Source organism: Tursiops truncatus, chromosome 9 (genome assembly GCF_011762595.2).
Source record: "Tursiops truncatus isolate mTurTru1 chromosome 9, mTurTru1.mat.Y, whole genome shotgun sequence".
NCBI lineage: Eukaryota > Metazoa > Chordata > Mammalia > Artiodactyla > Delphinidae > Tursiops > Tursiops truncatus.
The window spans coordinates 72,696,601-72,721,715 of NC_047042.1; the positions used below are offsets into that span (position 1 = coordinate 72,696,601).

General features: G+C 40.0%; 1 protein-coding gene across 4 annotated transcripts in view; it reads left to right on the forward strand.

The window, feature by feature from the left end:
• The first annotated feature begins 20,644 nt into the window (after window positions 1–20,644).
• MET (MET proto-oncogene, receptor tyrosine kinase) overlaps window positions 20,645–25,115 on the forward strand; it is a 129,206-nt gene continuing 124,735 nt past the window's right edge. For 3 of the 4 annotated variants that reach the window (XM_019925013.3, XM_033863173.2, XM_019925018.3), the window contains exon 1: window positions 20,645–20,862. The gene's annotated coding sequence lies outside the window, so the exon portion shown is untranslated. The remainder of the gene's footprint in view (window positions 20,863–25,115) is intronic. The other variant, XM_019925000.3, reaches the window with a different exon arrangement.

Sequence of the window (25,115 nt, forward strand, 5' to 3'; positions counted from 1 at the left end):
GATGAGTAGTGCATGGGAAGGTGTAAGGAGAGGTGTTTTAAGGAGAGCGGTACTCTCTTGAAATCAGCTGAAACCCTTACCAAGATGCAGTGAGTGGAATGAGAGACCAAAGACTCTTGGAGACAACTGACGTCAAAGGGATCTAAAACAGTACAGAAGTGTCTGGTACAGACTACCACGTGAGTTAGCCAATGTTAAATTTTTAAATTTTTCATTCTTAAATCTAAAGGGAGCGTGTTCACTGAGTTATTTTTCCCTCAGAAAGTAGAAGTGAGGAAGGTAAGTGGTCCACAGACCCTTTTGCCTTAAGTAGTGGCAGGGGGTGGGGGAGCGTGTCAAAAATACTGCACACTATTGCCTTAAATGACCTTTAAGCTGCTTATTTAGTTATTAACAATCAACTTACTTTTTATCTTTATTTTTTTAAAGGATTTGAAATGGCTTATAAGAAAAGGAAGACCAATGTGATAGACATATAATGGCCCAAGCAAATGAGGGAAATACAAATATGCTAATCCTATGCTTAACATTATTGCAATGATAGAGCTGCGAATTTGGCCTGGAGTTGTATGGTTCAGAAAGCATGATAAGTTATATAGCTCTTGTTATCAGAAAGGAAGAAGCATGCTTTAGGAGAAGCAGATTTTTTTCTGGCACTGAAATCTAAAAGAATTTTCTGCTGTGGTGCTTTATAGAGGGGAAATTGCATGATGCAATGGACAATGCCCTCAGCAACATTTTTATTGCAAATGCAGAAGTTGGCTTCATTTTATAATGAGGTAGGGAGACTTATTATTTCAACAAATGGCACTATAATTCCTTTAAGGGAGAAAACAACTTTTGCTGAGAATAACGGTTGGGGTAGAAGGGTTCAGTGTGGGCTGTGAAGGCCTCAGAGGAATAGGAAAATAGTTCTGTCTAATAGAAGAAAAGGAATTTGGAGGTCTTTAGGACAACTTGGAAATGAGTGGGTGAACTCACCTCAGAGCTGAGGTGGGAAAGGAAATAAGGGAGAGCAAAAGCTACTGAACAGGTGGAAGGTTCTGTGAACAAATGATCCCTCGTCACCTACCACCACCCCCAGTCCTCAGTAGAGTTGCTAAACTCATAATTACTTTGGGTATTTCAATACACATTGAAAGCAAAGAGTGTTAAGTTTCAGTCAAGATGGCAGTGGGGCAAGACAGTGACAGAATGTGAAGAATCCAGAAGCCAAGAATAAAAGGAAATCAGGCAATTGTAAGCTAACTGGTATTAATGAGAACTGAAGAGCAAAAAACAATGCGGATTGAGGCCAGGTTCACTGGATTTCAATACCAGATCTACAAGTGTTCACTTTAACATCTCCTTATAAAAGCCAAAAGCCTAACAGGGCCAGCATGATAGGCCATCCCTCCTCTGAATGCAGATGACATATTCATTGTAAAAGTGGCAGGTAATTGTCATCCAGCATCCATTTCCCCTCTTCTTTTAAGTTGTAGGACTTCCTCATTTTAGCTGGACAAATGGGGTCCCACCTAGAGCCATTTCTAACAGACCATTCAGCTGGTTGCAACTTGTTAAAAAAATGGCCAGTAAGATGTAACTGGAAAGGATGTGGACAATTTCTAGATCAGATTCTTTAGGGAGGCTACTTGCCCATTGCATCTAACTTCTCCCATTCCTGAAGTCTATAATATGGACATGGTGGTAGTGAGCCATCTTTTACCATGTGGATAATGACAACACTCTAGCCTAGAGATGGCCTAGCAGTGACATAGAAGGAACCTGAATTTCCTGGTGAACTAGAGCTGCCTATCCTCCCTCCCCCGACCACCTACCTCTCAGACTTTTACATGAGAGAAAAATTAACTATCATGTTCAAGCTGCTGTTATTTGGTCTCTGTTTAAGCAGCCAAATCCATATCCAAATGTAAACATAAATGAATTTCTAGTAGTCAAATACTTCGAACATATGTTCATTTATTGATACTACTCTACTCTTTGGGTATAGCTCTTAAAATTAATGTAGTATAAAATATCTTCAAACTTAGCCAAAATTGTACCTCATCAGTTATAAAAATGGTTCCATCGTTGACATACTGCAAGCACTTCATCAAATTTATTTTTGCTATAAACAACTATATTACTAGTAGATGGAATGTTCTGCTGAGTAGACTATGTTGCCCATAATAAAGGAGGATTAAATATGCTGCAAATAAGAAGTAAGAAGCATGTCATAATGTAATGCTGGCACAAAGAGCCCACGCTTATTAAACATGCCAAAACTCTCCCTCATAAGTATAAGCAAGAAGGCAGCCAAAGCAGTAACAGCTCCATTCATAAAGAAACACAGTGAACAGAGGCAAGTCTGTGAATGCTTTTACAGATCCTGTGGTATACGATTATTCACTAGCAGTCATTATATTATAATTACTGCTGACTTTTTTAGATTAATAATTCCACTAGAAACTGGATTTGACTTTATGCAACAGAAACTCAACTGCTGTGGCCTACCCACATACAAGATTATTTACATCATGTTTAAAGAAATCTAGAGTAGACTGTAGGGTCTACTTTCTCTTAGTAAGGAAGAAGCAGAGAGTAGGCACAGGGTAGGCAACCATCTGTGTCTGCCACATACCGTCACTAAAATTTCTGCTATTCTCTGGATATCATGTGCTCAAAAAGATTAGAACCACTGGAATACAAGATTCCAAACATTTCTGAACACTCACCAATCCATTCTATTACTTCTTTTCACAGTGTTTTGTCACTTTTTTATAGGAAGAGTGAATGCAACTGCTTGTTATCTTAATTACTTTTCTTTCTGTTGTTGTGTCTTCATTATTAATTTAAAATGTTTAATACTAGAGTAGATCAAAGATGTTCACAATTTTTTTTGACAATCATCAGTTCAATTTCATGAGGTTTGTGCCACTTTTCTTGAATCTGAGTGGGCTCTGTGACTGCTTGACCAATAGAACATGGCAGAAACACTGCTGTGCCAGTTTTCAGGCCCAAGCCTTAAGAGGCTGGTATCTTCCTCTTCCTGTCTTTTCAAATACATACTCTTGGAAATTAGTCACCATGTTAGGAGGAAGTTCAAACAGCACTGTGGAGAGGCCAACAGAGAAATGAATCAAGGCCACTAGTGTATAGCCCTGCTGACCTCCAGCTCAGAGCTGGCACCAACTTGCCAGGCATTTCAGTGGAGCCATTTCATAAGTAGATCCTTTACCTTCAGTTGAGCTGTCCTAACTGATGCTTCATGGAGCAGAAATGAGCTGTCCCCTCTGAACACTGCCCAAATTTCAGATTTGTGAGCAAAATAACTGTTACATTTTTAAGCCATTTAGTTTTGGGTGGTTTGTTACACAGCAATAGGTTACATTCAGTGAAAGAAATTAATGATGACTTAATGAAATGTAAATACAAATGAATTTTTAGTAGTCAAATATTGTGAATATAAATATCATGAACATGCCGCCTATCTTTATTTAGTACAATAAGCCAAACTGTATTTATTACTAGTACTTGACTTTGTAGTTTATCATGCTATATGCACAGAGCCAGTGACACAAATATTTGGTAAAAAATATCTAGAAGGGTATATATATTCCTCATTCACATGAAAGCAAAAAGTATTTAAGAAGCAAATGAAAACTATACCTGAAAAGCATTTGATACAATAGTATCTCCTTCCTGAACTCTGAATAACTTTTGAACTCTGAAGGAATTTAGAATAAAGATCACCTATTTTTTCTAACAATGTACAGCTAGCTCTGTTGGGTTTTACCATTTAGAGGAATCAGTTACTGCCACTAAACCACCCAGCTGATAAACAAAAGAATAAGACAGAGCAGGATAGAGTGCAATGGTCAGTCAGGATGGTTTATCTGTCTAATGTATCAGAATTGTATAATTTTAGTTTAAATATTTTCTTTCAGTTTTACTACGTGTATAATGTTCAGGGCTTTCAGAGGATGAAGTCATTTCAAAGTAGAGCTCCCTAGCCTGTTTGGAGGCACAACTAAAGACATTTTTCTTTATCCATTTCAGGATGAGGAGTCACACCCCCAAATTAAAACTTTTTAATGTACCCAGCACACAAATAAAAATTACAGTTGATTTTTCAATGAGACCTGATCCATGAGTGGGCAATTTGGTGTGAGATCTGAAAATTGAATCACTTTTTTGTTCTCTTGCTTTCTGTAAAGATAGGCATAAGTTAGGACATAATAGGTGGTTTATAACCAAGACTCAAGCTAATAATGTCTTAAACACGTTCACAAATAGGCATTATACGGCTGCTTTGGCAGCTCTCTTCTGCAAGTTGCTCAGGGACCCAAGTTCCTTTTGTCTTGTTATTCCTCCATCTTTAGGCTGTTTTCTTCACCCCCATGTCCAAGGTGGCTTGTCACCACATCTACATTCCAAGCAATAGGATGAAAGAAGGGCATGCCCTCCCTTTCAGGATGCAACCTAAAGTTTCACAGATCACTTCTGCTCACTTTCTATTGGCTGGAACTTAGTTATTACAGGCCACATCCAGCTATAAGAAAGGTGGACAATATGTAGACTTCATTCGGGATGTCCACGTGCCCAGAAAAAAAATTCGGTATTCTATTGTTATGAGAGAGAAATGGAGATTACAAGTTGGGGAACAACTAGTATGCTTACCACAGGAGCACTCACTTGGGAGCAAGAATGAATCTTCCAGCTAACATTTTACTATATATGAGATCAGTGATTTGAATTTTCTGCCTGAATGAACTCCAGACAAATGCTTTACCTAAACCTCTCTGACCAAAATTTCATAAAGAATTCTTAATTATGAAATGAGATGATGCATCTTTAAGTCATCTTTATGTACCAGTCATGAAATACTATAATAAAGAAACCAGAAGTCATTGATTCAGACATGGCTAATAGATATTCAGGGCACTTTCATCTTGGCTAAGCAACAGTTTCTATTTTATTTGTTTATCATTTAAATTTTATTTATTTTTTATACAGCAGGTTCTTAATAGTTATCTATTTTATATATATTAGTGTATATATATCAATTCCAATCTCCCAATTCATCCCACCACCACCACCTCCACCTGCCCCCTGCCACTTTCCCCCTTTGGTGTCCATACATTTGTTCTCTACATCTGTAAGCAACAGTTTCTAGAGTGCTCTACATGTTTGCTTTTTATATAATTTTAATGCACATAATATCTTTCAGCAGACAATCTCAAGAAGCTTTTATAAACATTAATTAACTGAACTTCACAACACTCTTGAGAACTGAGAATTAATACATCCATTTACATGGCAGGAAGCCAGATGAACATTACGATCAAGCAATATGGAGCTTACGTGGTTTCAGCCTCGTAATGACATCAAATGGGCAGTACTATAAACTTAATGTTAATCTGAAAATTGAGTATTTAGCTACTTCTAGGCTGGCAAGTGATTATTACCCTATATTCAATTCAAGCAGAGTCACATTACTAAAACAAACACAAAAAGAAACACTTTATTTTGAAAATGCTCCTTCAATTTAAATGACTGATATCTAATTTTCTATCTATAAATCTAAATATAAAAATAAAATTGGAAAGAGTCTCATCAGATAGACTTTTAGCACCAAGCTTGATGCCATTTGTTTCTAGATTAAATTTGAAAAGAACAGCTGTTAAAAAAAGTTATTCATTTCACGTGTCAGGAAGGGAGAGCACATATCAGATTTCTCTGAATAAAATAACCAAATTATATATGAATGTATGTTATGTGTACTTCCTCGACCTATCTTAGAGTTATAGTGATGAATAAATAATAAAAATATGGTAAAATACTGTGAATACACTATCCAAAGAGCTAACTTCTCAGTATGACATGAAACATCTTGACAATACTTAAAATCCCAAAACTGTTATTCATTGGAGAAATTAATTATATGCATTTTGTATGTTTGAACTAATTTTCCAAATACATAAGGAAATACAACCGTGGTCCTTTAAAGAGGCAGATAAGGTTAGTTCAGTCACTAAATAAAAGCTTTAACATTACACTTACTTCTTGTAATCTGATCTATGTCCGAAAAAAAATGAGGTCTAAGCCTCACTTTAATGGAAGTTAAAATATAGAAATAAAGGCAAGCGTGTTATTTATTTTTATAGGACTGGACAAGTATCCAATACAAGATTTACTGATGACAAACAGCATGAAGACTAATGATATATGAACCAATGGCTTTTAGCTCAGACTTTCGTCAGTGATCTTTCCAAAATGCTCCTTAAATAGATTTTTTTAAACCCTTAGAATAAAGGCAATCCAAAGTTTAGATATAGGACAATATCCCGAAAGATCTTTTGAAGCTGCTCATTTTCCAAATCACAAGAAACTTAAAACAAATTTTTGGAAAATTTCTCCTAGGACATTTATCCTGGCTAGGCTAGAGGGAACTGGGATTCCATTCCACCTGGCTCACCCTTTCCTGTGGACTGACGCGCTCAAAACATTAGAGTTAACGGACTTGAGGTTATGGGGAGGGGGAAGGGTGAGCTGTGACGGGGCGAGAGAGAGTCATGGACATATACACACTAACAAACGTAGTAAGGTAGATAGCTAGTGGGAAGCAGCCGCATGGCACAGGGATATTGGCTCGGTGCTCTGTGACAGCCTGGAGGGGTGGGATAGGGAGGGTGGGAGGGAGGGAGACGCAAGAGGGAAGAGATATGGGAACATATGTATATGTATAACTGATTCACTTTGTTATAAAGCAGAAACTAACACACCATTGTAAAGTAATTATACCCCATTAAAGATGTTAAAAAAAAAAAAAAAAAAATACTGGCAAAAAAAAAAAAAAAAAAAAAAAAAAAAACATAGAGTTTTAAGCCAGCTAACTAACGAAAGCCATCTCAAAGCTAATAGTTTAAACTTATGGGTTATTTTATTTGGTTGCAGGGGTGTGGGGGGTACTTTTCCAAAGGAATATCAAATTTAACTTTAATGACTTACCCAAGGAAAAGAATTCTCATCATCAAAACCTGATAAACATGGAAAGTCTCTGCTAATAATAAAGGTGGAATAGAAAAGATGATAGTAATTTATGATAGAATGGGAAATAGCTTTATCCAGGGATATAACACTTTTTAAGGATACATATACATGTTTTCCAATACAGATTAGAAAGTTTTTGTTGGTTTGTTTTTTAATAAAACTATAGACTTTTGTCTACATATGAGTAATATGAAATTCATTTTAACAACAGTTATTGAGAGTCTTCTACTGAGTATAGTAGAAGATATGGAGAAGAGCAAGACATGGGTTCTGCACTCAAGAAGCTTACAATGAAAAAGGAAGATAAGGAGGTATATTTCCAGGGAGAATAACATAAGTATCGTTAGAAAAGTACAGTCAATGTGCTATGAACTTTAGGGGCTTCCCTGGTGGCGCAGTGGTTGAGAGTCCGCCTGCTGATGCAGGGGACATGGGTTCGTGCCCTGGTCCGGGAAGATCCCACATGCCGCGGAGCGGCTGGTCCCGCGAGCCATGGCCGCTGAGCCTGCGCGTCCGGAGCCTATGCTCCGCAACGGGAGAGGCCACAACAGTGAGAGGCCCCCGCGTACCGCAAAAAAAAAAAGAAAAAAAGTCTGCTATGAACTTTAAAGGAGAAAAAAATTGAGTTTCTTGGAAGAATCAGGAAAGGTTGCTTAAGCAAGAAAATACTTTATATGGGCCTTGATGGATGGGTAAGATATTGGTGCTTGGAGTCTTAGGGTGGACAGTAGTGATGGAAGGATTCCAGGTAACAAAAACAAAGCCAGGACATATGAAAGTCTAAAACATACTGAGTAGTATAAAGTAGAATGCAGAGAGCCAAGTAATAGAATATAAATTTGGAAAGAGAGGTCAGAGTAAATACTGTTCTTCTTTTCAGCTTGCAATATGTACATTAAAAGTGTTTGGTACAGGGACTTTCCTGGCGGTCCAGTGGTTAAGACTCCATGCTTCCAGTGCAGGGGGCAAGAGTTAGATCCCTGGCCAGGGAACTAAGATCCCACATGTCTCATGGCACAGCCAGAAAAAAAAGTGTGGGTACGAACTCCTGAGACTGGATTTGATTTTAAGAACTTCTTCCATACACTTTTTATTACAAAGAGTACTCATTCAATGCTTGTGATAGTGAGCTATGCCATATAATTGTACATTAAATGCTCCAAATGTTTTATTAATTGTGCACTTAAAATGATCATAGCTAAATTAAAACCTCATTTATATTCTTCAAATGAGAACTACATTGGCTGAGTAGCATCTGTGATCTTTTTCTCTTTGAATGTAATGAATATAGAAGAACTTTAGAATCTAAAAATGTGACAAAGTGAGAGAGCGGCATGGACATATATACACTACCAAACATAAAATAGATAGCTAGTAGGAAGCAGCCACATAGCACAGGGAGATCAGCTTGGTGCTTTGTGACCACCTAGAGGGGTGGGATAGGGAGGGTGGGAGGGAGGGAGACGCAAGAGGGAAGAGGTATGGGAACATATGTATATGTATAACTGATTCACTTTGTTATAAAGCAGAAACTAACACACCATTGTAAAGCAATTATACTCCAATAAAGATGTTAAATAAATAAATAAATAAATAAATAAATAAATAAATAATAAATTAAAAAAATAAAAATGAACCTTAGAGGTGTGAGTCTCTTCTAACCAACCCTTCTCCTGAGATGCTGAATGAGCACCAGTATTAAACAACTTAAGTTTAACTTCCTCTCTGTGCCCCTTCTTTCAATAGAATTATTAATTAGTATTGAGATAACCCAATGCAAGTTCAGCTTTTAAAGCCAAATGTGATATAGAAGATTACACATACCCAATTGCTTGTTTTATCTGGGAAATGAAAACGCACAGGTTGTGACTCATCCAAAGTGACCCAGCAAGTTACCCTAGCAAATTTTCAGAGTTAAAGATGAAACAGATAATATTCAGTACAAGAGAGAAAATTTAATATATTTACCAAAAAATTTTTTTCTTTCTACTTCTCTTGTCAAAGATCATTTACTAAATTAAGACCTCGACTTATTTAAAATAATTAAGATAAATATGTTTGAGACTGTTTTCCTCACTTACTTTTCTTTGTCCACACTGACCTCTTTGTTAATTCTCAAAGATGCCAAGATGTGGGGCATGGTATCTATTTCATATATACATATATATTTTGTATACATATGAAAAAAATTATATGATAAATCCCACAGGTTTAACATCTCAATTCTGGAGTCCCAGAAGAGAGAGCAGAGAAAATGAATAGGAGGAGAAAAAAATCAGGTAAAAAATTATCAAACTTTCAAGAACAAGAATGAAGCTAGAAGATAATGGACACTTGTCTTTCAACCTAGACTTCTATATCCAGACAAGCTATCAATCAAGCAATAGGGTAAAATAAAAACATATCTAGACTTGCAAGGTCTCAAAAAATTCTCGTCACATGCATCCTCTTTCTTCCCCTTTAATTTTTTTTAATTGAGGTAAAATTGGTATTAACATAAGTTTCAAGAGCACAACATTATAACTCAACATCTATATACACTACAAAGTGATCACCACCAAAGGTCTAGTTACCATACATCACCATATAATTGACTTGCTTCACCCATTTCACCCACCCCTCAACCCTCTGTCCCTCTGGTAACCACCAATCTGGGGTTACCAATCACATGTCACCATACCACATGCACCAATCACATGCACCCTTTTTCAGGAGGGTACAGGAGGAAGTGTTGCACCAAAAATGAAAGAGTAAACCAAGAAAGAGGAAAACAGAGGACCTAGGAAACAGGTGAGAGGTAATGGAAATGCCAGTCATCCCACTGCTGCCCTCTTGGCTCATGCCTAGGATGTGCCCTTGCTTCATCCCTTAGTCCTGACACAAAGAACTGCCTCTTAATTTTTACCTTTGTCTTTCCCCTTTCAACTTTAATTCAGATACTCTGGCTACATTACCATGGCCATCACAGGTAAATAAGTAAATCTTTTATTTGAGCTATCTGACCTGCAGCACCTTATGCTGTGCCCAATTCCTCATGAGGACTTCTGTTTAAGTTACTTCACTCCAGTGACCAAGTCCCAGACAAGCCCCATGGGACTTGAATCATATAACCATGAAAGACTTTTCAGCAAATTGTGTATTAGCACCTTTTCAGAAGGATTGTGCTGTCCTTCAAAAGCCAAGCCCTCGCTACATGTTTTTGAATGTTGCCAAAATTAGGGATTCTTCCTAGGTCAGGTTTCATTTCACTTCTTTTCATTATAATGAGAAAGTAATTTCAGGACCGCAAGAGACAAACACAGATTGATGGAGTCTTACCTGCCTGAGCAGTACAGGAACCCTAGCAGTCATGGCTCACTTAGCCTTCAGGTGGCAAGAGGGCTTCTCCCCACCCCACAGCCAGGGGTCATGGGCATGATCACAAGTACATCAAAGGGACAGGTGTACTCTGAGTCCTGGGTGACATCCAGGCACAACTCTCCTTCCCCAGGCCCACAAGACTGTACCCTCTAGTCACACACTTTACCTCATTTGTGATAAGTTTAATGGACACATCCAATTCCCAACATTTTTGCCTCCTCAGCACTAAGTAGTGGATACCTTGCGAGTATCTGATAGAAAACAGCTAGCAAGCATGTTATCTGGACAAAAATTGTCCAAGAATTTGCACATATTGTATGACTCCCCCTTCGTGCAGTACGTATACTAACTACGCCCTTTGGGGAGGAGACACCCATCTCAGTGTGACTTCCTTAAGAATAATCAACATTGGCACCATTTGCTAATCCCATTTGTTTCCCAAGAGAAGGGAAAGATTATTAATTAACAAATCCTATTCGTTTCCCAAGAGAAGGGAAAGGCATGGGTCAAGGGTCATGAGACCCATAAAGCAGGTTGCATATGAAGGCTCTGCCCCCAGAGCACAGTCTCCAATGCCTGCCATGCCTGCACAGTAGCATGCAGAGGACATAGTCCAATTTCCAGAATTGCTTATGCAGTTTTAAAACTTTGTAAATACAGAGATACCAAGGATTTTAGGCAAATGGATTAAAAGGGTGTTATTTCTGGTGTCTTGCCTAACCAAGCAAATGCAAAGCCAGGTTATGTTGTATTTGCAGCAAGGCAGCCCCTTCTGAATGTACAGCAGTCTAAGAGATGTAAAACCTCCTACCTCCCCCTGGCCCCACTGACAGCTTTTCTCATTTTCTTTGCATTACTGCTTTCTGATCCATAAAGGAGAAGATAGAAAAAAATCACATAAATTAATATATCATGTGGTTATGCTGTTAACAAAAAAGATGAGTTGTAATACAGTGTGAGATATGCTAAATTAGGAGTATGAAGTGCCCCTGGAAAACAGATGAAGCAACCTGTCAGCCTGCCCAGGGTGTGGGACAAGGTGGAGTGGGAGAGGGCCAGTCAAGGAAGCCTTCCAACATTAGGTTTGGACCTTGAAGGATGAGTCAAAGTTTGCCGTGCAAATAAAAGAAGGAAGGTCATTCCCACCAGAGGAATAAATAATGCCAATACCACTGCCTTTGCTGACAAGGCTGTTGACACTGCCTCCTTTGCCAGTCTCTTCTTGCAATAGAAGATACCCATGTTCTCCTTTGCTGGCTTTGGAGAAAGGCAAAAAAAGCAGGGGGGAAAAAAAAGTACTCACCAGGGCACACACCTTTCTAGATCAATTCTCATTTCCCATAACTGACAACAAAGTCAATACCTCTTCGTTTTCATCCTTGGAGTTAAACTCCACCCTCTTCCCAGGGCAGGAGTGGTCTAAGAAGAGCAACCCAAATGCTTATTCCAGAGTTTTGGACAGCCCCTTCCTCTCATTCCCGTTCTTGAGCTGCTCATGATGGGATCCTCATTGAGCCAATAGCATCAGGACCTCTGTTCCACAGCTGTTCTTCCAACAAGAACTTACACGCCACACACTTCACCCCAACAATGGCTCCACTTGCCAGCAGGAAGAAAACCTCTTTTCCTGCCACAATCTGCCTTGGTCCTCCCTCCCTGTCTCCAAGGCACCTGAGATCTTCATGCCTGGCTCTCTTTGGTCCAGACAGTTCTAGAGCACTAGATTGTATTAAAATGTTCACATACAAATAATAATGATGATGATTTCTTTTAAAAGCAAAAGAACGAAATGCTGAATTTTCTTGAAATTCCTCTTAGTTATCCTGACAATTTCTCCTATTTAGACACAGTAAGATCATCATTCTGCACCAGTGATCACTATCGAGAAGTCAGGAAAAAAACAAACTCTCAAAATCAAAACAACTTCAAACGATAAGTTTCAGGTATTAAATGTAGTGCTTTTTACAAGGAGTTCTGTTGCAAAATACACTTTGGTTGCAGCTTTAAAAAGATTCAGTCTGGGAAGCAGAACCACTATGAGTGATACGGAGGAAGGAATTTATAATAGGAATTAGTACTTACACGATTGTGGGAAGAGCTGGGAAGATAAAGATCCAAAAAATGTAGTTGAAGGAGCAGAAAAAATGTCACGAACGTGTCAGAGCTTGCAGGGAGCCAGTACGTCCTGCTCTTGGGACGAGACCACGAAGGCTATGGAAGGTTGCTGGCCCTTCATAGCTGCCACCTCTCTGAGTTGTCAGCCAAGCGTCCGGTGGAGGCCTGAGGTCACTTTTGATGGGCAAGGCCAGCATCAGGAAGGCGGGAAGAGCAAGAACAAACTGGCACCCAGCAGCACCCCTGGGTCTGACGATAACCTTCAGAATATAATGACCGCTGCTTCTCTTCCACGTCCCAGAACTCACACAGTTTTTACCTTTAGGCCAACTCCAATCTGGAATTACATGGAGAAGGAGAGTCTGAGAAACGTAGTTACCAGAATAACCAAGTAGACAATAGAACAATCTGGCACATTGGTATTTTGACTTAACTACCAGACCTCCAACAACTCATTGTGCAGGGACATACAAACACTCAAACTCAACAAGTCCAAAATGAAAGTGTCATCGTGTCCCAGATTTTCATTAAATAACAAAAAGTAAACAAATAAAAAGCAACCTTTCTGAATATCGCTCAATTTCTATTATTTCTACGTGGTCCTGTGTGTCCCACACCCAAGGCATCTATCAAACCTTCCTCTCTGTCCTGCACCCAAGAGTCTCTGCCTTACATCAAACTTACATCATTGCTCCCCTGCATTAAAGAAATAGTTTTCCCTCTTGCCACCCTGCCTTCAACTCACCCTGCTCCAAACCCTAAATTAAGCCAGAGTGGCCTGTCTAAAATGTAAAATTCTAATTATTTTACTTAAAATATTTTAGTGGCTCCTTATCACCTACCACACAGATTTTCTTTCTTGGTGTGGTATATAAGATGCCTCATATTCTGATCCTCACCTATTTATTTAGCCTCGTTTCCTGCCCTTGTCCCAAACACACTGTGCTCCCAACTATTCTGAACTACTTGCAGAATGCTGAATATATAATTATTTTAAGCCTGTGTGCCTGCTCCCTCTGCTAAGGATTCACTTCCTCACCTCCATCACCCTGTAAATACAGTCACCTGGCAAACTCCTGCTCATCCTTTCACATGTGGCTCAAATGTGGCCTCCCTTGCAGCGTCTTCCATGTTTCCTCACCTCCCCCTGATCTCCACAGTTAGTCCATAACACTCTCCTAACAGTATTTAGCACTTGCCACATTGTATCAGGTCTGCTAATTTACATGCCGGTTTTCTGTGCTAGACTATGAGCCCCTCAGTGTTAACGACCACATCTCATTCATCTTTGTAGCCCCAGACACTAGCACTTCCCTGGCACATGGCAGGGGCTCAATAAACATTTGGTTAGAAATTTAGTTGATGGATTACAAAACCTGACATGTTTAAATATTTTATTCCATATTTATAACTTCTTGCATACAAATTTTGATTCCCATAAAATACAGGTTTATATTTATAAAGAACTAATTAATTTGGAAGTAATCCAGTATATGTGGATGGCGAAATATTGAAATTCAGTCTAAATCTTGAAACAGCCCTAAATCATATGACCTCACTGACCAGATTAATAAGATCTCAATTTCTAAATCTCAATTTCACTGGTGCTGTTTAAACAGCCTCTTGACCTGCCATCGGAATATAGAACAACAAAGGAAACATCTGGGTTTTCTTAACTTTGGGGTGACAAATCCATTTGTTAACAGTAGCAATGGGAGAGCCAACAGTACTTGATAACAGCTCTAACATGGGGAGCTTGGGCCAAAACAGATGGCCCAGACACTTCAGGGAAAGCTTTAAAAGATGTCTTTTCTAATTCAGGTTACACACTCCTTGAAAGTTCCTTCAACACAAGCAGAATGTTTGCAGATGATTTTATTAGTTCTGACTGTTCTGTCTAGAGGTTAGCTTGCAATTGCCTTTTGGGGACAGTTTGGTTGGATTTTGTTTTTCAAAGTAAGTAAAGGCATGAATGTTTATAATAGACCAAAAAACTGCAAGGTTGAAGCAGTTTGCATCACCACTGACTTTCTGAACATGACCTCTGACTGGTCACCATTTGTCTGTGCTCTCATTTTTTTAATTCTTTGTTGGCAAACCAAGGTTAATCCAGAGTTAGTGCCTTTCCTTCCACGTACATACACTAATAGTAATTATGCTTAGACTCTGAGGTTGTTAAACAAAAGGTAAAAATCTGGCCAGTGCAAAAGTGTTGGAACCATCTTTGTTATAAATCAGAATACATTAGTTATGTGTAATAGTTACAGTGACTCTAATTAAACCTTTCAAACATTCTATCATTTTTCAATGTCACTAAAACCTAGATATTCCTGCTTAAACTGTTAAATATTGTAGCCTTTTCTAAATCACCAAAGTTACTTTTGGATTCACTAAATATATTATCCTTGAGTCATTAAATCAGTCAGTCATTGGAATAGAAAAAAGAATTTTATCATATTTGAACAAGGCAGTAGTTAATAAGAACCACACACTGGAGTACTTTCTTTCTAATATAATGTCCCCTTATATATAATACAATTAGTAAATTGTTTGCTATATTTGCTCCAAACTTACTGGTTTCAGTAAAATTTTAGTTGATACTTAATTTTTTTAAGTCATTTTCATCAGACTTTGGAACTGTTTTTATAGCTGAAGAAACTGATCCACAAGGGTTAAGCGCCAAAGCCCTCATCAAGTTAATGGTAAAGCCTAGAATTGCAGTAATTACACAAACACACATACACATTTGTAAAGGGCTATTCATAAAGAAAAGTTGATCAATGAAGGAAACACTTTTTTTAGTGCATTATTTCACAAGATGGGTTAATCCATTTGTATTAGTGCCAAACCATTTAGATTAACAGATGAAATGGATAAGATAGTTGGGAAATAATGCTGTACTACGCTGTATAAAAATAAAAGATTTTTTTCCTGTTTTCTTTCCCAAAATGCTTTTACCAATTTACCACAAGGTAAAAAACAGAAAAGAAGAGGAGAGGAGAGGAGAAGAAAGGTGAGGAGAGAAAAAGAGAAAGAAAAAAAAAAATTAATACAGTTTCAGGGAGGAAAGTATTGATAGAAAGAATTATGAGGGCAGACTTCTGGGACTTTCTGCAAGTTTTGGTCTTTATTTCTCATCTTCTGAAAAGACAAGAGACTCTCCAAAGACCCTCTCTTAGGACTCCTGGCTCTCTGTCATCTGGTGCTTCCCTTTCTCTCTCACATTCCCCAGGTCCCCAAAGGAGAGCTCAGGAGTTGTGAAAACAGAGACATTGGAGAGAGGGTATTCCTGTTCCTTTTCACAGTGGGAGGTCTTGGCCCTATGCACCCATAGTCCACCACGTAGGCCATCCAGACTGCCTAGGACCCATGATCCAACCTGTGTAGTGTTTTATAGACCAACAATGCAGGTGGTGTCAGCACCTTTATTCTGCATGGCAACATCCAGTCCCCAAGGGTCAAGAAGAGGGGTGGCCGTGTCTTAGGTTGTGGCTGACTTTGTGGATGGAAAAGAAGGGAAAATTAAAGGAAGCCTTAAGTTATCCTGCCCCACGTTAAGAACTGCATCATTCACCATAGGACCATGGACAGTTTATAATGGCTGCAAGGGGAAGTGCAGAGTTCTAGAAAGAGACAGACTTAGGCCTGTTGTGTGACCCTGGATAAGTTACATGATCTCTCTGAGCTTCATTTCCCTGGACATAAACTGGGAAGGATAACACCCATGCTGGAGTTTTTTGTTATGAGGACCTAAGTAGAACTCAAAGACATGACTGATACATAGAAGACATTTAATAAATGAGAGCGAAGTATGTTATACCTTTGCCTGATTTGGGGAAAGAGGCAATAAGCCAGATGTGAAAATGAACCAAATCACTAACAAAATTGCAGCACCCTGTTGGAGATGGTAAATTATTTTCAATTTCTCTGCCTCCAGTCTCCTAGACCTTCCGATTAAAATCGTGATACTTGTAACTTCAAGAGCCTAGCAGTCTTGTACTTGTCCTCAATATTGAATATGCTTACTTATATTTTTAGATAACTTAACATTGCATGTTTTATTTTTAGAGAGCCCAGCCACAAACAAATGACCAATATAAATCAACATAAAAGCAGTTCATACTGAAAGTGCCCTCTTCTAACCCTTTGTAGCTGGTATATCCATTCTTTAAGGCAAGGTTTCCCAAAATACGTTACCTATTGAACTAATTTTATAGAAAATTGCTACTGAAGATGTTAAGAGGAAAAAAAGCATGTTTTGGGGTTTTTTTTGTTCTGTTGTTGTTTTTCCATGTGAATTTCCAGAATCTTCAATATTCTAACTTGCATGATGTATCTCTAAAAAGGTAAGAGGAGTCCTATATCCCCAAACTGTATTTGCCAACAGAGGTGACCTGAGGAACTATCACCTGAACTCTTCTTGTCATTTTGGAGACACATTTTCCATAAGCACAGTAATAGGGGCATTGGGGCCGGGGAAGGGAGGAGAGCAAAGAGAATCCAAGAATAAATAAGAGAGGGGACACAAATCCTAATGCCTAAGAAAGTGACCTCAAGATCAGAGGTAGGCTGGATGCATTACAAGAGAAGATGGGAGAACAATGGCAAACCACTGGGAAGACAACAGCAAACTGCAGAACATATCCTCTGTCTACACAACTCAAACTTTTAAAAAGCATTCTATGGGCCTGTGCATGTCTGTGGGCCCTGCCTTCCACAGGTTGCCAGCAAGAAGCCGCTGTTCTAAGAAGGTTGCTTTCATTTTTGTTTCAAAAACAGTGCCATGTGAATGAACTTAAAGAGTGCCATCAAAGATCCGAATTGGTATCTGTTGAAGGAAGAGCAGAAAGGATGTGGCATGTTTAGAGCAGATTTAGAGCAGCTGTTCCTCTCCCTCTTGACCATGGCTACCATTAGGCCTACCTCAGGGTTAAGAGATGGGATCCTCTTTATAGTTTAGCACTATGTGTTATTCACAAATACATGGAAAATAATAACTCATGCCTTTGAGCACTTATATTTTACCAGACACTATTTCATGCGCTTCACTTATAGCTTCTCATTTCATCCTCACAATAACACTATTATTTTCCCCATTTTGCAGATATGGCACAGAGACTTTAAGCCACTGACCTACAGTTACATAGCTAGCAAGCAGCAGAACTGGGATTGAAATCCAGGCTGTCTCGTTCTAAAACCCACACTCTTAACTACTGTGCTAGACTTAGTCTTGGAGATGTCTTGCTTCCCATTTGAGAGGTACATCAGGTTTGAAGGCTGCTGGCCCCAGGTGACAGAAACCCTGCCTAACAGTGTCTGGAATGAGTATTTTTTCCACAAAACAAGAAATCTGGAAGCAGGTGTCTACTGGCATTGGTGCTACAGCTCAGCAGTGTCAGAGCCAACTTCTCTCCTCATGGTCACAAGCTAGCTAGCTCTCTGCCGGATATTATACATAAAATCAAGAAAGCAAGAAGTGGGAAGGAGTGGCACAAGTTTATTACATCCCTTTAATCAGAAAACAGACTTCAGTTTAATCTCACTGCCAGAGTGCCATTACATGGCCATGTTTGACTGCAAAGGAGTCTGGGAAAGCAAGTATTTCTCCTTTCCAGCCCTAAGAGTGGAGGGAAGCAAGGGAATATCTAGTTAGGAACAGGTGCTGGCCTAGCTAGCCAAGAGCGTCAGCCACAAGGGTTTGGTTTCTTTCAGAAAATACCAACAGAACTTCATCATACAGCATGTCACCCATGCCATGGACCCAAGGAAAGTTAAACAGCAACAATTAGAGTTTGCCACAAAACCGAGATGGGATTGTAGAATTCCTATTGCTTTTTTAAAGTATCTGCTTCTATCCAAAACCAAACATGTGAAATTATACTTCTAACCCTTTCCCTGAAAGGGAAACCTATCTAGTAGTGTGTAAAAACTATTTGATTTTCACACACTCAGATACTTTTTAGTTACGTTATTCTTAGTTACGTTATTTTTATTAAATGTTTTCTCCTTATTTATGGTTAATAAATCAAAAAGACAATTTTTAATCCAGTTTCAAAACTGAATTGAAATTTGTCAGTAACTAGAAAGTAGGAAACTTCAGGGCTGAAAATACAGAATAGGTTATGTGGATTTATAAGCTATTTTATTTTCCAGTTTGCATTGGCTTTGCTGGGTCTACCACTTTAATTGTAATTTTTTTCTTTTATATTTTTATCTTAGCACACAAACTCAGAAAACCTGTTACAGCAACTACATAATGCAATCTAAAAATCCAGTTAACATATTGCTATGGAAACCAGGAAACAGAAAAAATAGAAACAACACTCTAATTCATTTGGACAGCTATGGCTAGGTGTGTGTGTGTGTGTGTGTGTTTGTGTGTGTGTGTGTGTGTGTGTCTAAATTCATTAGTTTATTCACCTTTTATTTAAAGTTGGTCCTGAACCCAAATATATAACGGATCTGTCCATAAAATAGGACCAGTGCCCTTCAACCAGTAAATTTGCATTTTAATGTGAAGTAGTCCTTGTTAAATTGTGTCAGGTGATATGAGGAAGTCTTCAGTAGGACTGGGTTGTTTATGCAAACTTGCTAGCCTGTAGCCTCTTGGCACAGTGTGAAGAACACCTGGCTGGGATTTGATAGCTGGGTTCTAATCACTCCTCTTTTACTAACCAGTTGTGTGACCCTCTTAGGAACTCTTAGGCACTCAGTTTCCTCATCTAGAAATGGATCCATGCAGGGCTCTAGTATTATGTAACGAGAACTTTCTTTTTCCACAAAACTGGGGACTTATGAGGTAATCACTTTTGAGGGTTGATAGTGCTCTGTGTAGTTCATGGCAGATAAGAAGCTCTCAGGAAAACGGTAACTATCCTAACTATACTTTCTGTTTTTCATTCTGTGGTCATTCCCGAATCCACATAGTAAATGTTGTTTCGCCCCTTGACTCTCACTAACAGCCGCCATTATCTGACCAGCCCTTGAGAGAGTAGGAAAGGAGAGCTGCTAAGTCCTCACAGGAGAAGCTGTTCCTCTGAGCTTGTTACCTGCGTTTTATTTCCTCTTGAAGGTTAATGCCAATTTTTATATTCAGACACGTGAGATATTAAAAGCTACCCTAACGCACATCAATCCACCAAACCCCCAACCTTTTTTAATATCATAAGATTTCAACATTCAAGAATTAAACTTTTGCGCAGCTGTGCTTCCTCACTGCTGTTTGTTATTTAATCAGCCTGTTTCCTGCTATGAACGGGGGAGGGGGGGGAGAAAGTTAAAACAGCAAGTTTCCTCAGGGTTAAACTCCTGTGTTGTTTCTCCTTCCAGAAATCTCAGTTATTACAGTCGGGGATAATCGCTGCATAATTAAATCATTGGGACAATTCGTCCATCCACTCCTACCTCCATCCCTGACAATGAATTCCTTGTTTGTGTGGCGGCCAAATCTCCGCGTCCCCGCGTCAGCGCCCGGCTGCTAGCCGAGACGAGACGCGGGAGAGGGTCCTCACAGCAGAGCCTCGCGCTTTTCGCGCCGGCAGCGCGCCGGGGGGAGGAGGGGCGCCGTGTGCGCGCCTAGTACTCTCGGTGCGCCAGGGCCGCTGGCTGCACGGGCACCAGGAGGGGGAGACTCGGTCCCGCTTATCTCCCGCTGTGCTAAGTTCAAACTGCCCGAGCTGGTGGGGAGGAGAGTGCGCGCGGCCAGGGCGAGAAAACTTCTACTCCACCTAGAAAGTTTCACCTTGTGGGCGGGGGAGGGGCGGAGGAAACGAGACCCCCGCGGGGCCCGGCGCGGCGCGCGGGCGGCAGGAAGGGCGGGGGCCGATTTCCCCCTCAGGGTGTTGTTGCCAGTCCCCACCTCAGCGGTCCTTGGACCCGTGGACGAGGTGGACGGACAGCGCACGAGACAGACGGACACGTGCAGGGGCGGGCGGACGAGAGCACGAGTCGGGTCTCCTGGCCGTTCCTCCCGGCTGGACGCGCCCGGGCCGCCGCGGGCCGCGCGCGCCGATGCCCGGCTGAGTCACGGCCCGGGCAGCGCGCGGGTGGGAAGGGGCGGAGGGAACGCGGGTGGGAAGGGGCGGAGGGAGCACGGCCGGCGGGAGGACGGGGCGTTCGGCTGGGCCCGGCCACAGGTGACCCGGAGGCTCTCGCCGCCCCCGGCGCCCACAGCGCTTTGTGACCAGATGCGAAGCCCAGCGGAGGGCGCGAGCCAGATGCGGGGCGACAGCTGACTTGCTGAGAAGAGGCAGGGAGGCGCGGAGCGCGCGGGTGGTCCTTACGCGGTTGATCCCTACGCGGTTGATCCCTGCCCGGTTGACGTCTCCTCCGCCGGCTCCTGGGCGCCGCAAGGTAAAAACTACAGCCCCTTTCGTATCCTGCACCCCGTCTTTCGCCCCTGCCCTTCTGCTCTTTGTTCCCCTAAGAGACCTGACTGCTGTTCCAGAGGGCAAGACCCGGGAGGTGGGCGAGAGTTTAGGGGCTTAAGAAACTAAAGAGCTGTGGCCCCAGGGGCGAGGTCGAAACTAGAATGGGGCTTTTCGTTTTAGGGGGTTGCTTCTGACAGCCACCTGTGTGACTCAGGAGAGGGGCGCAGGGGTGGGCGATGGTGTATGACTGTTATGGCCCAGCAAGTTTCAAGGCTGTGATCTGACTCAAAAGTGATCCGGTCACCCTGACGGAGGGTGATGTGGCCAGCAAGCTTCGAGCCAGCAGTTTCCTTGTTCCCATCCTTGCTTTATATCTGTATTACGTGGGGCCCCTTCCAAGGGGCAGGTGTTTCTGTGAGGGTCTGAATTCTTAATTTCTGGCAAATACACAGGGCTTGTTGTGACCTATCGTTTTCAATCTTACCTTATCTCTCTGCTGGGGCTCTGTGGAGGACATCTGTCTTATTAGGTGAAATAGATTAGAACCAGAGGTCGGGCAATCTGGCTACGACTGTTACTGACCCAATAATTAAAGCACGAACGAAAGAATTTTCACAGACTATCTACAATGCAGAATTTACTCCAAAGTACTGTTTCTCATTTCATACCTTTTATGTTTTAAAAGAGCCATTTACTAATTTGGCAGTTGGAGAGAGTTCCTGTGGCTCATGCATGAATAGTTCTGCCCAGTGTGTTTTACCTTATCACAGTTTTATGTGTAAAGGAGTCCTGGGGCAGAATGAAATATTGTCAACTCTCTTAGGCAAAATAATCAGGATACTTTAATTGCCAAGTTAAGACGGTCGGTGAATATGAGAGGATTGTAAAAACTGACGTTGGAGAGAATATAGACTATCTGGACCCTCTCCTGAATTTTAAGAACACTGTTCACATTTTGTAGAGTTGGGTGGAGGTTTATTTTGTCATTTCCATCAGGCAGACACATGCACATTGCCATGCAAATGGATTCAGAAAAACATTTTCCTTTACAGCTAAACTATTATAGCTGACTAATGAATTTTTTCTGCATGAAGATGATCTGAAAATGATGTACATCACGTTTCTCTGTGCCTCTAGGACATAAATTGTGCTTTTATGTAAACTGTAAGTGGTGCTTGGATTATTTACAGGTACATAGTTTTTCTTTCTAGCTCCAAGCTTATTGGGCTTTGTTTTAACATGTAAACTTCCATAATGGAACAGAAAGTGAGGTGCTTTGGTTCCAATTGTAGACTGCAAGTCTGTGGTGTATTCAGTGTTCATTCTTTTTGAGTTGCTGAATAATACAAGTAAAATTTACGTCACTCATAAGAAATTTTTGTAGTACCAAAAATGTGGCTGATTGCCTATAAAATTTACTGGTGTTTTAAAAATTCTGTTCAGGTTTCAAACTTAACAGTGCATAAACCTATAGTTATTAACCTAAATATATTTTGATTTTAACATAATGGAATTTATGGCATTTAGAAGATGATCTGCTGACTACTGGTTTTTCAAAGATTGCTTTACTCTTAATACATCACAGTAGAGGTTTACATTAGATGTACTTTCCATGACTTCAGAATTAGTGGTTGAGGTTTATCTGAATGATAAAGATGTATAAGATTAACCATAGCCAGTTAGTATGAAAGTTTGTAACTAATATTTTCATGACTTTTAAACCTATGATAAAAGAAAAATGACACTTTTCTAAGCAGCAGAAAAACCCTTATCTTATAAATCCCTTTTAAGACTATGACCCACTATAATCTTGAAATTCTTTAAAATTTGTTCCAAGGAGAATTAGACTAAGAAATACATTTCAGAAATCAATTTCCTTAGCTGTTGGTTAAAAAAGAAAATAAATAGTCCAAAATAGCATTAGTCTGATTTTCCTTTTGCACGTCTATATGATAGCCTCAAATAAACTTTTTCTCAAATGTGGTCATCTCAAAACAAAGTGAATAATTCAAAAGGGCTAACATTCTCTCAGGACACACACCTTTCTCTAAGTGGCTGCACTAGTGCCTATAGTGACACACCCATGTTGAGTAACAGTTCCCTACAAATTCAGAGCACCTCCCATCTCTCTGCCCCCTTCCCCCTCATCTCTTCCCCTTGGTTTGGTCAGAGCTGCTTCCAAGCTTTCTGTGCCCCCATTTCTTCCCTCTAATTTCATGTTTTCTTCACTGTCATTAGTCTCACCAGAATCATCTACGCTTTCCTTTCCCATCATCCCCAATATTTTTCTTGAGCTGCTATGTTTGTTCATGGGATACTGAATTTCCTAATTGTGCTACCTTAAGGGGAGAAAATATGCAGAAACTCAAGTGCCAGGGAGTTTACCTCACTGGTGTATGTTGAAACTGGTGTCTTTGACTCTGAGCCCTCAGGGCAGAGTTTCTTCATGGGCTTTGCTCAGTGCAAAACAAATAGTCACCTCTTAGTAATAAATGATAGATATACTAACTAATGTCAATTCAGGATCACTTTGATTCCCTGTTCTTAACAGAGTTGCTGCCAGGCCCACATTTGCTTCAGCAAAAATAGCTAAGAACTGTAGGTTAAACATCATATGTGTCTGGTACTAGAGGAACATTTTTAGAAAGGAAGAAGCGAAATATCTGCCTTTGAAGAATTAGATATTCAGATAAATAAATCTCGTGCAAAATGGAATCAAGGTCCGTAATTGTTACAAAAGAGTGACAGCCTTGGACACCATCCCACTTGCTATTAAATAATAGAAATTTTTTTTAAATCAAAAGATTGGAACTTAACTCTTAAAATTTTGAAGCTGCTTCTGAGTATATCATCTTTCTGATACTGCAACAACCTTACAGAATAGGCAAGGCTGGTTTCACTATCTTAACCTCCCCATGTTATAGACAGGGAACCTGTGCATGAGCCTAGCCCCCATGCTGTCTCAACAGCACCACAGCCTCTGCCCAGCCATCAAGGAAGTTTAACTCTTTGAAGCATTTTGCACTGAGGCGTACATTGGGATCCTTAGGTTAGTGATAAATGATGACTGTAACATTTCTAGTCTCCGGAGTTTTTCTCACCTTCTGTTTCTCCAGTTCTTTTTTTCTCCCTTTCTCTTTTTGTAGTAAAGCATACCAAGAAAAAGCTCCATTCATATGTGTGGGGCATTCTCCTATTATCAGATTAAGAGCTGTGAGTAATTTTGTAATCTACCCTTCTATCAGAAAGCGCATTCTCAGATATCTCTTCAGCTGTGTTTAACAGTTTAGTATATTCCCCTTGGGATTTGTTTCAATAAAAACATCCAGTAAAATCTGACTACTTTGCTTTTCAAGGGACAAAATGAAGAATGTGTTTTTATAAGCTGTAAAATATAATTGAGAGAAAAATCACTCGTGTGGCATTTGTAACAGGAGGTGTGAGTACAGTGAAATTAAAAAAAAAAAATGAACTGGCTAATTGCATACCCAAGTATACATGTTTCTCCTGTGATTGTATAAATTTGTACAAGTATACAGGTTACTCCTGTTGTTTTAAATTTCTATGATAAATTATGTAGCTATAGGGCAAATAGAAATTATATAAAAGTTTATGAGCCATATAGATTATATAATGGTCCATAGGATTTGAAATGTATTTATTCTAATATAACAAAGGATTATTAGGAAATCTGGCCCAAGCAATTATGAAAAATGGTCAGAGAATCACAGGTTCTAGTGAAAGCCAGGTTCCTGTACTCTAAGAATGTGACTAAGGATTTAGGCATTCAGGGTAATTTGTTATGCACCTACTAGGCGTGATTCTAGACTCTGGCAATGCAGCAGAGAATAAAACAGACAAAAGTCTCTGGCCTTATGATGCTCTGTTCTATAATGAGGAAGGCAAACAGTAAATAAAAGCACGTAAATAAGATGTATGTGAAGTAATGAGAGCTATCAGGAAGCATAAAGTGGAAAGAGGAGTACGGACTGTCAAGGCTAAGAGGGAATAATGGGCTGGTGACTGAAAAATTCAGTAGTGGGGTCAGAGAAGGCCTTAATTCAAAGGTGGCCTTTGAGCTAGAACCTGAAGGAGATGAAAGAATAAGGCAGAGCTTCTCCTTCGCATTCCTTGGGAGTGTCATTCTCATATTTTATCTCTGGAATTGTGCAATGCACAGCCTGCACAACTGTACGTGGAGTCCCTGGTCTTTTATGGGAAGTACCTGGACAGTGC